Below are 11,738 nucleotides of genomic sequence, written 5' to 3' on the forward strand. Positions count from 1 at the left end.
GTCCCTTGCGGGGGAGCGCACATGCCCTATAGAGAAAAAAAAAAAAAAAAAAAAAAAAACCTCTCCAAAAGAAAAAAGAAAATATCCAATAAACAGTGACATTGAATTGTGTTAGTAAGAGGTATCTAGTTGTACAGTTGTAAAACACAATGCCCATAATCAGGGACTGACTGAAGCTAGAGTTGAACATGGCATCAAGATCCTGTTAAGAATATCTCTCGCTCATGGAAGAAATAAAACTTTTTAGAAAATGTATTAGTGGTACTGGCTGGTGGAGTGGTGGTTAAGGTGTTGGCCCCTCACTTGCCAGCTATGGATCAAATATTGGCCCTGGAGCCTTGCTCTCTTACTCTCTCACTGTCCTTCTCTTATAAAATTTAAAAAATACTTACAAATAAAATTAAATATAATTTTTTAAAGTTATAAAATATGTATTAGCAAGAACTTTAGCTAGCATTCTTTGCATTAAAATAATAATCATATATATGTATTTTTTTATCCATGAGACTATGGTCTTTCTCATTCACAATGATGTATAATTTCATATTTTACTTATTTATTTTTTTAGGTGAAAGAATTTTACTTTATAGTTATCTTTAGAAATGAAGACACTATTTTCTTCATGGGAAAACATTGATACAGATAGCTATACTTTGCAGAAAAAATTTATATGGACTTCTCAAAGAAAAATGCACCCTAGTATTTGGCTGCAGTTAGGCTGCCTGAAAAAACTTAAATAAATAGCATTCCACCACTCTGCATCTTTTAGTTCAAAGTATTATTTCTGTTTATTTATTTTACAGATTTTAAAAATTTACTTTTTAGAGAGATTTTTGCTATAGGATGTGTGTACTTACTGGAGAAACAGAGAGAGACAGAAATGCAAGAAATCACACCCCCTGGGGGATGGGCATTCCACAATGCCTTCTCCTCCATTCTCCTCTCAGGATCTTGGGTACTCATGCATGCACCCAGTGTGAGTTTTAAGCCACTTGATACTTGAACCATGGTCAACTATGTGGGAGTCCAGCGACATAATCATTACACCACCTGCTGGTTCCCAAAGTATGGATTATTGTCATCAGGATGTGTTTCTGCACTCTTACACATTTGATAATACACATACAGAGTAGTTTATCACTTGATGTTCCATTGGTTCATCAGCCTTTTCTGCAGGTTCATAAGCAGATTGGACAGCTGTGGCTTTCTCTGTAGTTTCTGTTCAAGAATCTTCAGAAATGGACATGTATCATTGTCATCATAGATCACAAACTCCAAACCATTACCATAAATTCCAATGGAAACATGCTTTGTAGTTAGGTCTTGCCCTTCTGAAAGTGTCTCTTAAAGACATGTAGACCATGTTTAACCAGTTCATTCAAATTACACTCCATAAACTCAGGCATATCTTTCCAAGGAAATAGGAGCTGAGAACAGGCTCCAGTGGACATAGCTCTATGGTAAAAATAGTTAGCAGATGGACAAGTTCGGAAAATGTAAAGGCGTATATCATATTAACCAGCAGGAAACAGCTTGGCAGTACAGTCTGGCCATTTTGCTTTGCTGGTATCTTGTGTCTCACTTCCAATTAGAGACATAAGACAAGACATAGAAAGAGGTCTACAAATACAAATCTGGAATCCAAACAGTTTTAACACATAAAATTATGTAACAGTCTAGCATCAGCTGTAAACTCTGCAACTGAGACACCAATATGGTTGTCATCATGAAGTTTTTCCCCATGAGCTTCAAGCTTTGATATTGCCCTCCTCAATGCAACCAACACCAAATGGATCTCTGATTTCTAACCAGCTGTAAGTGAATCCAGTTTAATAACTTCCATTGCACTTTTAATTTGGTGAATCTTGTCCTGATGGCTCTAAACACAGACATCATTGTCATCCTGATTTTGAAACACAGTTCCAGTAAGGGCCTGGTCGCTTCCTCCTACAGACCTAAGATTAAAGGAGCACTGCTGAAACTACCATTCAGCCTGTTTTATTTTTTCATCTTTCTTTTTTTAGTAATCTTTTCTCATTGGTCTATTTTATTGCATTTCTCAAGTCTTGAGTATATTTTTTACAGAGTATTTTGTGTTTAAAATTTTTTAATTATTTCAGAAGGGTTTGCAATGTAAAACTTTTGAATTGTATATTTCTTGAATATTCCATTTAATATTTTCAGACTTGGGTCAGATGGCGGTAGAGTAGTGGTGCAGCTGGATCTATATGGTAAAGCCCCCAGTTCTTGTCCCGAGTCCACCCTGTACATGTGAGGCTCATGCTGGTGTCGTAACTGGCTGAGGCTGGGGATGCATCGCAGCATGAAGATCCTGTTAGGATGCCTCTCACTCTCTCTCTCTCTTCTGTGTATGTCCTTCATGGAAAAAATAAATATACATTAGAGGGAAAACATGTATTTTCAGACAGCACTTAACTGGGGTAATTGAAACCTCAGAAAGTGACCCTTTGACTAAGGGGGGATTACTGTAGATGTAATCCATTTTCCTAGCAAATTCTCTCTCTCATGTAAAATTTATGAGAAGTCACTGTTTTGGATTGAGTTCCAATACTGAACCCCAACAAACCAAACTGAAATGGAATCTGTCAGGTTAAGTGCCATGTAATTGAACTGAAACTTTAAACACAGAAAAAATGAGGCCAGCCAGTGGTGTGGTAGATGGAGTGTCTAGATCCCACATGGCCAACTGTGCAGTTGGAGAACCAGACCCAGGGGCTTGGGGGACACTCTGAGCATGAGTATATGCATGTCCCACATACCAAGAGGAAAATAAAAGAGGAGGAATTGTGGTGTGACTGTCTCCTAAGGAGGTGGCTTTTTACTTTTGCTCTCTCTCTCTCGCCTCTTTCTCTTCTCACTCTGTCTCTCTCTGGAGAGTGCACACACCCAATGGCAAAAAAAAAAAAAAAAAAAAAAAAGAAAGAAAGAAAGAAAAAAGAAAAAAAAGAAACAGAAAAATCCCCAAACAGTAGTTTTTTTAAATGAAATTGTAGATCCACAGGAAGATAAAATAGGCCAATGATGGATAACTATAGCAATCCAGTTTTCTGAGACATCTGTGTCATCAGAAGATACCTTTTTTCCCCCTATTTCTTGAAAATTATTTAGAAGTTATTATAGGATAAAACTCATATCTGGATTGCTTGCATTCTTCTTGTATTAAGTATTTTCTTGGATTTTGTGTCATAGGGTCCTGTATCTTGAAATGTGCATTAAATATGTTTACAATGTGCAAGATTTCTTTTAAAATAAATAAAACATTGTAGAGGCTCTGGATGATATGACTGCTTCCCAGAGAGAGGTCAGCATTTTTTTCAAATGGACACAGACAGGTAGGGAACTAATTATATACATCCGAATATAGACTGAGCTGAGTTGAGCCTCAGAATTTTAGAATATTAATAAACTCAGACTACCTCTTGTTAGATTCTACTCCTAAAATAGGGCCCTCCAAAATACTGGAGAATCATGGATTCATCAGTCATTAAAAATAATGCCCCTAGGGGACCAGCAGATGGCATAGTGGTTATGTCGCTGGACTCCAATGTAGTTGACATGGTTCAGGTCCCAGACCTGGCAGTTTAAAACTCACATCAGACATGTGTAAGTGTGTGCCCAAAATCTTGAGAGGAGAATGGAGGAGAAGGGATTGTGGCATAGCCATTCCACCTGGGGTGGTTTTTTTTCCCTCACTTTTTGTCTCTCTGGAGAGTGCACACACCTTACAGCAAAAAAAAAAAAAAAAAAGCATAAACCGTCTAAGAAAAAAAAAAAAAAAAAAAAGAAAAGAAAAAAAAATTTCATGAGAGGAATTTAACAACAACTAATGCCTTCTCAGGCTCATAGGCCTTTTGAGAACTTTATTATACTTTGGGGTACTTTCTGATACATTTTTGTTACCTACCTTTAGCTTCAAAATCAGAAAACACACTGATGAAATAAAAAAAAAAAAAGACATGTTTGAGGACTCTCAGTTTCCAACTTCATCTCTCTAGGTTCTCACACAAAATAAAAGCTCTCTTGGGACCTAGCCATGGGGGCATAGGTGCTGAGGCACCACTGCACGCTATTTGGCCATAGAGAATGCCTGGGGTTTGACCCCAGGTCAACCTGAATATGCTGAGTACATCCATCTGTGCCCATGATGCTGGCTGGCTGGAAAGCTGGAGGAAGACTGCGGTGTGACATGACCCTGCAGGAAGTTTCTCTCTCTCTCCCCCTCCTTCTTTAAGTAAATAAATAAATAAAGTTAAAAAAAAATACTGCTAGTTTCTCTGTCATTTTGAGAATAACCTTTTTTTGGATTTGAGAATCCTGAATTCTTTTTTCCTATTCTGTGCCTAGAAAAAAATATATATTTTCCAGGAAAAAGTAGTTCTACAATGTCAGCTCACCTCTTCATTTTTCTCCAAAATTCTGACCCATCTGTTCTGAATGCTTCAAAATGTCTCTCATGTCTTTTTTCTTTCTCTTCCATTCTCCTCTGGGGATCTTGGGCAGGCATGCACACGCGCCCCGCGTGAGTTTAAGTCACCACTTCCTGGACTCCAACAGCGGTCGACTACTTGGGAGTCCAGAGACATAGCCATTATGCCAACTGCTGGTCTCTCATGGGAGGTGCTCTCTCTCTCTTTCGTTAGGTGTAACTTCCCTCTAGCAAATTAAAAATAATGACAATAGCATTGATCAGATTGGAGGGCATAAAAGCAGTGAAAATAGTTAATGATGATAAGACAGTGTGGAACAGGGCAGGAGAAGAGAAGGACATAGAGAAAGATAACAAGAGAACAAATAGAGAGGCATGACATTAGTGAGACACAGATACGGTTCATTACCTGTTGATGATGTGCATAGTTTTCTCAACTGGATTGGTCTGAGAAATATTTCATGTTGGGTAAAGTCATTTTACAAGAAAAATGATAAATAGTGATTGACTGTTTAAAAAATAATGTGAATAATGATAATAATAGGGAAAAAAAAGAAAAGCTATTGGATAATGAAGATGGGGATTTTAGTATCTCTGTATTGACTGATAGACATGGTATTCCTTCAGGAAAAGAAATGTGATACACTGTAAAGTTATATGTGATTCAATGTAATATAAACAAGATTATGGTAATAAATAAATTTTAAAAGAGTTATTAGGTACTATGTAAGGAGGTAGTCCACAGATCCACTAAACAATGATCAGACACTAATTTAGCACAACTAAATAAGAATCAAAGTTCCTAAAAAAAAAAAGATATTTTAAAGCTAAAAAAAAAAATTCTCCAAAAAAAAAAAGCTAAAAAAAATTGATCAGAGAACATAATGATAAAAGGAAACTATTTGCTATGGTTTAAATGTATCCTCCCCAAATTCATGTGACAAAATTTGGTTGTGATGGAGTTAAGACATGAACACTAATTCCCACAGTGGTATTAAGATCTGGGATCTTTAGGAGGTTATCAGCATTAAAATAATCAGGATGGGGTCTTTATGTTGGACCCTGATAAGTTTATAAGATGAAAGAATGAGACTGACACATGGACTCAGACACATGCTCTACTGCTGTTCCATCCCACCATGAGATGCCCTTTGATGTGTTATCCCACCAGCAGGAAGATCCTCACCTGATGTGGCCCCTACCCTTGGACTAACAAAAGTGTGAGCTTAATAAATTCCTATGCTTTTTATGTTGCCTAAAGTCAGGTATTTCTATTATTAGCAACACTATGAACTAGAAACTTATGTATTAAATAATCTACCCCCCAAAATCCCAAAGAGAATCTTAGTTGAAAGCACTTGATTAAGAATAGCTCCTCAGAGTTGGGGCATGTACAGGAGACACTTTGTGAAGCCTAATTTGCCAGAGGAGGGAGGTACAAGGAGAGGGTGGAGAGCTGAGCAGGAGCTCAAGCACGTGTTTTTGGTTTTGTTTTGTTTTGTTTTTCTTTTAAATTTATTTATTTTACATTCATTCACGTTACATCATCACAGAATACACAATTTTATTTACCATTCAGAATAAACTATATATTGGCTTACTAAAGGATAAAGATACCATGCATGTTCTCATCAGCACATAATTTTCCATTTATTGTTTCTTATATATTTTTGGACATTTTTTCATTTTCTTTCCCCTTGATTTCCTACTTCTCACCCTTTGTCACTTCTCACCCTCCTTCCACACTATTTCTGGTAACTACAGTTGCTTTCCATGCCCTTTCCCCCCCACATTTTATTGATTCATAAAATATCTTATTTAATCTAAATACTTTCAATAGCAAGCTCAGGTGATGTTCATGGATATGCAAACATATCTATGATATTCATGGATATGCATACATATCCAGGAACTCATGTCTGACTTTAGGCATAAAACTCAATGAGTAGAATGAACATACTATAAAGTAACAAAGGCTATCTAGCTAACTGTGGTGATTCAATAGGTGAATATGTATATGTATATATATATATATATGTATACATAATTAATTTCAAGAAAAGCAATTTTAACTTTAATAAATCAATATAAAAATTTTAAGAGAAATTTGCTTAAGACTTAAAGTCAGGAAAAATTTTAGGATTATGTTCAAATAGTAGGTAGATGTTCCTATCAACAGCTCAAGAGAAGACAAAAGTTCTTAAATCTGGAAAACAGCATAGAAGAAAATCAGTAAGGTTTTAGTCAAATATCATGAAATTCTCTTTCACCAATTGGGTCTCATGTAATTAATCTCTCTTCTGTTGTTTTTAGGGCATGACAAGACAAGTAATTTGAATTTAATTCCGAGTTTTCTGTGAAACCATTAGAAGGGTATACACAGAGATAATTCGGTCTGTATTATACAAGACAAGCTGCAGGAGAAGGTATAGAGGAGCAAGTGTGAAGGCTGGGAGCCAGAAGAGACTATTGCAAAAGTATAGTTTTATATAACATTGCTTTTATTGTATGATTATTTTAATGAGAAAAGGAAAACAAAAAATAAAGGAGTACACTTTGGTGTACACATGAACTAGATTAGTCAAGACTTGAGGAATTGGATTTAGTAAGAAAATAATCACTAGGTTTTTCTCTTGATGAGCAAATTCAATGCTTGTGAAATTCACTAAGAAGGAAGTATGATGAACTGGAAGGAGAAGGGAGAAACAATTTCACATCCATTAACTTTAATACAATTGTTCAATTCACAGAGCAGTGGTCAAGGGAGGCTGTTGGCTTTGTGACTCTAGTCACCAGCATTAAACCATGGAGCTTATTGAGGGTCTTGAAGGAAAGTACATAAATAGAAGGAAAAAAGTGTGTGGGTGCAGATGCCTTCTTTAATCTGAGATGTTATGAGAGCCTTGTAAGCACAATGAATTCTGGGTGTTTGAATTTGATCAAATTGCTCCTATTTCTCAAGCAATAATTATAGTTGCAAAATATAAATATGTTTATCATGTGGCCAATGTGGCTCTAATATCTTTGCTTGTTTGACCTAAGCAAAGGTCTGAAGTGTGTTGTATTATTAGTCCCATTTAAAAGATGGAGCAACCTGGTCTAGAAAGGACACATAACTTTCTCAGATGTGCTTAGCTAGTAATTGGTAGAAATAGGTCTAGAATCTAGTGTAACACTAGAATTCACTACCTTACGCTACAGCAAAGTCACTATATTTCCTTAGTACACATATTGCATTCATCCTCTGAGAGCCCTGGGAGAAAATTTCCTGAAGATACTAGGATTTGTGTTAGATTGATTCACAACCAGTTTCTATCTTTATCCAACTCAGCAGCTTAACTCCTCACATCAAGGGATGAAATATATTTAGCTCTCTCTTGAAACTGTGTGATCCATGCTATTAAGTGTGTTCAAGATAAATAGTATATTGTTCTTGAAACAAGGACACAAATATAGGTCAGTAGCAATCTAGTTCATTTCAAATTTATTTAAAATTCATTATGCTTATAAAATAGTGATATAACACCTGCAATTAAAGAAGAATAGATGTGCTCTATATGAGTTTTTCTTCTGATTGGCTCTTGCAGAAGTGACAGTGGGTAACTACACCTTAAGGGCCCTTTTGTGTTCTGCTCTCTTTTTCATTGCCTTGCTACCTGCAAAGAACAGCCTTGCTCTAGGCAACTGGAAGATGAGAGAACAGACGGAGGCAAAACTCACTGTCCAAGCTGAAGTTATTAAAAATCAACCTAAAGAGAAAGGACTCCCAAAATATGAGAGCCCAGCCAAAATCCTGTCTATACAAGGAATCCACAGCTGATAACAAGTGGATTAGGGGAGCTCAACCAAGAACAGAAAGTCTGTCTAGTTGAAATCCTTTTCACTAAGTAGATGTATTAATTCACTCTTTAAAGTTATAGATGTGCTACATCAATTTTTCTGCAAATTTTAGTTCTCATGGTATCAAAAACAATTCATGACATCCACTTAAGTATATAGATACTATTTTTCCTGACTATAAAGCAATACATTGATATTGCCATTAACTCCAAAACAGAAATTTGTAAAATAAAAATAAAAATCATTACTCAAATGAATTATGAAGCAAATCAAATTTGGTACTGCATTTATAAATAAATATTGTTTTACATAGCAGATATAATATTGGTACTGCAACTTATTCAATAGCTGATCATATGGATAATTTTACTGAAGTAAATTTGTGTTCGTTTTATTTGCATTACTTCACTATTTAAGTGGTTTGTCTTTCTGTGCATTTTTAGTTATTTTTTTCAACATAGATTTCTTACTAATAGTTTAATATTTCTATTCAGTTTTCTAGTCAGTTTACCCAAGTATTTAGCTTTAACTCAGTTATAGGTACAGCATTGATTGATTCTTTCATAATTTTTTCCTAGTATTTTTGCATAAAATTTTCCATATATATAATTAAATATATATTTTCAACATTTTTTTCTTAATTTTAAAATTTTATTCCACTCACATTTAATTTTTCAATTGCCACATAATTTAACTTTATATATTATATTTGGTCATTGTGATTATTCTGAACCTTTGTCCAGTTATCGACCAATCAGTTTGTCTAATTCCAGTAAATGGACCTCTATATTATCTCCAGTGTTCCATGATACTTCCTAAAGACTTTGTATATACCAGGAACTCTTGCTAATCTGTGTTTTATATTCTTCTTGACTCATCTAGTTCACTCGTTAATCAGCATCTCATTTTTTAAAGCATTATAGATTTTGAATAGTTAAAAAATAATTGTTACCATTTTATACTTTACATATGATAAAAATAACCCTCTGTAAATATATAATCTGTTGAGGATAACTAATGTAACCAGTACCATAATCAAAGTATAAGACAGACACAACAATCTCAAAAGACCTTTACGCTCCTTTGAATAACTCTGCTCCTCCAGTGCAATTACTTACACGCTTTATGTCACAATAATGTTACCTTTTCCAGAATATCATAGAAATGGAGTGAGACAGTACCTAGTCTTTGTTTGGTTTCTGTCACCTAATATTATGCTTTCAGATTCATGCATATTATTGTTTTGGTAGTTTCTATAGGGAGATGTAATTTGTTTATCCATTCAGTAGTTGATTTACTTTTAGATTCTTTCTGACTTAGAGAAAATTATGAAATTTCACAAAAATTGTGGAAAAGAGTTATTATGCCAGTTTTTGTGCCCATATAAGTTTTATTTTTCTTGAGTAAATACCTGAAAGATATTGCTGGATTATGTGGTAATTGTCTCTATTTTTACAAGGACTGGCTGGATTCTCTTTCCAAGTGACTATCATACTATTATCCCACCAGCAATGTGTAGGAGTTCCAGTTGTCATATAACCTTGCAAGTAGTTATCATTTATAGTGTTTGTAACTGTAGCTATTTGTTTTATTAATAGTGGTTGTGTAGTGATATCTCATTGTGGTTGTAATTTCATGACCAATCAAGTTGACAATGTGTTACTAGCTCTTTGTATGTTTTCTTTGGTGGAGAATCTATTCAGATTATTTGTCAACTTTTATTTGGGTTATGTGGTCTGTTACTGCATAGTGAATTTTTTTATACATTTTTGATATAAGTTTTGTTTAGCATGTGTGTATGTGTGTGTGTGTTTTACGTATTTTCTCCCAGTCTATGCCATATATTTTTATTTTCCTATGTTTTTTGAAAAGTATTTTATATTTTTGAAAAACAATCAAAAGTATTAAGCAAGATATATACAAACAAAATGAATTCATTGTCCATTATAGTGAAACAATTGAAAAAAATGAGGGGGAAAATTTTTAAAAGAGTTAAATAAAATGATAGACTACCTTTAATTTCACCTCAATAGAATTGACAGCTACTATCAAACAGAAACAATGTGTATTAGTTCTCTATTGTTGTCATAATAAATTACTACTTACAAAACAAACACAAAACAACACAGTTTATTATGTTAGTTTTGAAGTCAGAAGTCCAGTTGTTTCTTCTGCTTTCTCTGCTAATGGTTTCACGAAGTTGGAATTAGGTGTCGAAAACGGTACTGGTATTGGGAAAATCTGGAAGGGTCTTCCATGCTGATTCAAGTCTTAGCAGCTGGAGAGCTGCAGCCTCACTCCCAAAGCTGTCAGTTTTGGGTTCCCTTACCTCCTAGGAGCCTCTCTCTAGTCCTTGATGTGGGTCCTGATGCATCAGAATCTATAATGATACGTTAAATACTTCTCATATTTATACTCTCTCTAAATTTCTTTTCCACCCTTCTTCCACAGTGCATCTCTTTGACTAACTCATTGCCTTCTACTGCTGCTCTTGAACATTTCATTGGACCCACCTATATAATCCATGATAATCATCCTGGCCAAAGTAACCTCAGTTGCATTTTCACAGACCTAAATTAGTATCTGAGAGAGTTTTGCTATAGGGAAAGGGTGCTTGCTGGAGAGACAGAAAAACAGAAAGTGAGAAATCACACACACACACACACACACCCTGCCAAGGAGTGATGACCAGACCACAATCGCTTCTTCTACATTCTTCTCTAGAATCTAGGATGCACACACACACACATATGCCCAGCATGAGTTTTACATTGCTGGGTCCGGGACTCCAATTACGGTCGACTATGTCAGAGTCCAGTGACGTAACCATTATACCATCTGCTGGTCCCCTAAATCAGTGTTTGAATAACCAGTCAGCAAGAATCATCAGAGAACATCTTCACAATTCTGAGTTCCACACCATAGAAGACAAAGACATGATTATCATAGGATAATAATCAGAAAACTCAATAAAGTTCTACAAGAAAGACAACTCATATGACCAATAACATTAAAAGAATATAATTTTATTACTTGCCAGAGAAATGCAAATTAAACCAAAAGCCAATGATACTATATTTCCATCAGTGTTAAAAACTACCACCGACTTGTGTCCTATTCCTTCCTTAAGGAATCTGCACACATACACTTGAGTGCTCATCATCTGAGCTAGCTGAGACTATTTATATAATGGAATGAAACCTCATATGGGGTTCCTTTCTCTCTGTTTTATTTTTCTCTCATAGAAGAAATAAGATTTTTTTTTTTGAGAGGTTTTCGCTATAGGGCACGTCCGCCCACCAGACAGAAAGAGACATAGAGACAGAAAGCGAGAAATCACCCCCCAGAGGGGATGGTCACACCATAATCCCTCCTCCTCCATTCTCCTCTCGGGATCTTGGGCACGCACGCACACACGCCTGGTGTGAATTTTAAGCCACCGGGTCCGGGA

General features: G+C 35.5%; 1 pseudogene; it reads right to left on the reverse strand.

Annotated features, from left to right (window-relative positions):
* LOC102487927 (proteasome subunit alpha type-1-like) overlaps window positions 1-11,738 on the reverse strand; it is an 82,294-nt pseudogene that overhangs the window by 4,222 nt on the left and 66,334 nt on the right.

This window comes from Tupaia chinensis, unplaced genomic scaffold, assembly GCF_000334495.1.
Source record: "Tupaia chinensis unplaced genomic scaffold, TupChi_1.0 Scaffold140874_1, whole genome shotgun sequence".
NCBI classification, from domain to species: domain Eukaryota; kingdom Metazoa; phylum Chordata; class Mammalia; order Scandentia; family Tupaiidae; genus Tupaia; species Tupaia belangeri.